Raw genomic sequence first — 4311 nt, forward strand, 5'->3', positions numbered from 1 at the left:
TTATATGCGTGATTTCAAGATTTTAAATATTTGTCACCTAAGGTGACAAATACGAGGTTTCATTTTGAATGTTGAATGCAGGATTTATTTAGTAATAAATTTCAATTTTCACCATATTGCATAAACTCAATGACCATGGCTTTGCAAATCTTTGGGACACGTTTATAAATATTTTATATTGTTACACAAATTTTTGCTCAATAACGATTTAAGCAAACTATTACTTCTTATTATCGCAAGCATAGTTTTATAAATATTTTTTATCACAACCGCTTTATGTATACAAATTTCTTTAACAAATTGGGCTTACAAGATTTACACTTGACAATGATCAAAACGTTTCTCTAGCTACGCGTTACCTAGATATATTGATATAATTATATTCATTTTCTTGGAAACGATTGAACGACTTTACTTAAGACCTTATTTGCAATTTTAGTCTATTATACGCTACGCGATTTACATATTTCGACATTAAATTCGAGTCTCACAAATATTTCGATTTTATTTTCATTTGATGAGATGTTTCGATGACAATATTATGCACACGAGATTTCACTTTTGTGTTTTGATTTTCGTGACCGAATGCAAACTATTCAATAACAATTTGTGTAATACTTTCAGAGCCTCAATTTCGCTACAAATTTGTTTATCTTTTAAACGATATTTTCATGACTATATTATTCATATTGAGCATCTATGTTTTTCAAGCAAGACACGATTCGATACATTATTCTATATCATTTCATCTAATCTATTAACAACCTATGTGTGACTGTCTAAAAGTTTTGGCGCTATTAGAAACCGTTATTATAATGACGATTATATAAATGGTTTCACAATAGTGGTCGTATTCACGTTTTATCACATTTCATTGGTTGTTTTGATTGTTAATCTAATGCTATTTTATTTACATTGATACACGTATGCGTCACCCCAAAGAAACTCACCTCATTCTTGTGATTTCATGTAACCATATCCTCAAATGCTTATAACCTCAAGTTTGTTCATGTATGAAACTCACCGTACACTATTATTAATTGTAACGTTGTTTACCCCGACCTCATGTACTCACTTTTGGGTTCTCATTTACATCTATTGGATTTCTCATTTTCACACTTTGGATTCTCGTTTCACTTATTGGATTTCCCATTTCCTCCTCTCAGAGTTCTCATTATTAATTTCACTCATCAGATTTTATATTAATTTAGTGACCCGACTTTCAACCATGGATTTTAATGATTTACTTATTCTTGCACATTGAGGACATTAACCTTCAATCCTCGTCTCGTAATTGTCTACCTGAGATTTTTTTTTATTTATTCGATCGTCTTTACTTATTTAAACCAAAATTGTTATTTTCGCCTTGATTTATATTCCAAGACTTTAAATTGTTTCATTTATGTATCCCATTTTCCTACTTATTAAAAAGTTAATCCAAAAATTTTCAACCGTTAGTACTGTTTTTGTCAATATTGGTAAAATTCAACTAATTTATTTACACATTTATTAATTAAAGATTTCAAAATAAATATGTCTCTTAAACCACGCAATGGAACGAACCATGGGAACCATACGACGATCGAAATAATTATGGGTGCACACTTAATTATCAAAAATCCCATATGGAAGCCATGGTAAGTACGGTTGTGTGTGATAACTCAGACCCGAGAATGATAGTGGAAAAACGATGGAAATGCGAATCGTGATAAAGGCATGGTGGATACGCCGCCGGTACATCCTATATATAAGTGTCTTTATTATGTTTCTCATTTATAGCGTTTTTCGAGTCATGCAAGGATTTGACGTTATTCTTTTGCTTAAAATTGTTCATGCCATTTTCTTACTAAAGACAAAATTCGTTAATAATTACTTTTTCTTTAAATTTATTTTAATTTCGGGATGAAATTTCCAAAAAGTTGGGGATACTGTGACATTCGTGAAATTCGGATTTCAATTTTTCTTTCGAGTTTTATTTTAATAAATTATACTTCGTATTTGTGGTTAAGCTTGTAACTCCGAACCGAAAATTTATTAAATCATTGATAATATAACCCTAGCATGTGCGAGGTTTGTCAAATTCCGTTAGTTTTAGTTTATAAGTTTGGTTAAATAAACTTTAAGGGACTTAAGTGTAATTTATCTTAAAGCTATTCAAGTTTGAATCATTTACAACTAAATACCAAACATGAGGGGCCAATGTGTAACATTTATACCCACCTACATAAGCAACAAACCCTAACCCTAACCATTTATTCATTCCAGCCGCCACCCCTTGTAGCCGTTTTCCGGCGAGCCTGAGATTCCGGCAGGAAACCGGCGACGCGATTCCGGCCACCCTTTTCCCTTATTCTCCGACACCGACGCACCACCACCACTTCACCTTCCCTCTCTCGGTTTTCCGGCATCTCCATCACCCTCAACCGCCTTCTCTTTCCCTCTCCGGTCACTTTTCCGGCGTCCGGAAAACCATACCTCAACCGTCTCTCTCTCTACCTCCGTCATCTCTCTCTCTCTGTGCTCTCGGCTCTCTCCCTCTCGCTCTCTCTCTCTCGCTTCTCTCCCTCTCGCTCTCTCTCTCTCTCTGCTCTTGTCACACCCCAATACACGGCCTAGGAGTGTGACCCTTAATTTTGGTACCACAAGTGTATATAAATTAGAGTTACGTTATATTAGCGGAAGTCTTATAAAACTTGTGGATTTAAGTTGTAAATATTACAAAAGACGGGATTATAAAATACCCGTTTATGTTATAAAAGTATTACTTGTTTTATCATTACAAAACCACCATTATATATTTTAAGTTTATACAAAAGAAAATCCGAGCCATCGGATAAATAAATAGCACTTCGATACTCCAAGCGCTAATCTTGTTCACTTGCAAAATGTAAATAAAATACGTCAGCAACGAATGCTGGTGAACACGCTGACGCAAAAATATTTTCTTTTACTTTATTAACCCTCGAGACTACGCCTGCCTCGGCCCAACGTGGCTTAGGAATAACAAAGTTAAATAACACATTTATAAATTCAAGCCTCTACTCTTGGTCACCTCAGCAAACACCGCAGCGTTCGACTTAGTTAAGTACCCGTAAATATACACAAAGATCGTACTTCCCGTGGGAAAGCGTCCTACGATCAGGGTGGTGCGATGTGCCCATCGCGTAGTACCACCTATGTAAGGATCCAGACATACGTATACCACAGCCTGAGGGCTAGGTTTATACTTTCATTTATAATGGTTTTAGGAACACATAGTTCCTTGTAAACAATTTCATATAACATGTTTGACTCATTTGAAAAAAAGTTTAAAAGTTTGGGGCGTATTCACCTTTTCTCTTTGGGATCGGCTTCACTCACCGTCCGAGGGTCTTTCCCTTTTTATCTCGCACCTATAGTACGAGTATAAACTTTGTTAGTCGGATATAAAATCCGGCTTAAAACCTTTAGTCTTATTTTATATCTCTACCTCGATGAATCTTTAGTTCATATATTTCTTTTACTTGAAAACCTTTAGTTTAAAAGTAAATTATAAACCTTTAGTTTATATGGAAACCCGACGCTTCTTCTTTTCTAAGAAACGTATTATTTTTCTTTTATTATTTAAGAATACTCTTTATTACTTAAATAATAATTTCATAAAAAAGAATATAATCATATATACTTACACACATATATATATTTATCGATTCTCATATTCTTATCTCTTGTTTCTTTGTTATGTTTTCTTTTCTTTTCTTTTATCGAGGTATCAAGTATAACCTCGACTTAAGGCTTAAGCCTTTAATATAATATTATATTATATTTGTCGTTACGCCTAACCTTGTTGGCGTTTCGGAAACCCTAAGAACTCTGAGCAGCACTTCGACGCCGCTTCACTTTCTCGATCAACTTTGGCACTTCAACGGTAGCACCAATCTTCAACAATTGATGGCATGCCTTTCGAGAACAAACACCTTCCTTGGTCGAACGTGGGTGGAGGGTGGCACGTACTTCGAGGTAACGCCGACACGGAAATCGAGGATCAGGACACAGAAATCGTGGTATTATGGCACGTTTATCGAGGCGGATCGTTAATATGATTGTGGTAATATAAAAAGATGTTAGAGAGAGAAAGGAATGAGTTGAAATGGTGTGGAGAATTGAGATCTCGGACCTGCTATTTGTAGACAATATTTGGGGTCCCATCGCGATACGCGATGGGCTCCTTTTCACCCGTCGCATAGCGCGACGTAGCTTCGCACCGTCACCATATAGGTCTGCCACGTGTTGCCACGTGGCAGAAGGTGTGCCACGTGTGGACACGTGGTG

This window comes from Bidens hawaiensis, unplaced genomic scaffold, assembly GCF_021521415.1.
Source record: "Bidens hawaiensis isolate Kalapana, Puna unplaced genomic scaffold, B.hawaiensis_p1.1 tig00032848_1, whole genome shotgun sequence".
NCBI lineage: Eukaryota > Viridiplantae > Streptophyta > Magnoliopsida > Asterales > Asteraceae > Bidens > Bidens hawaiensis.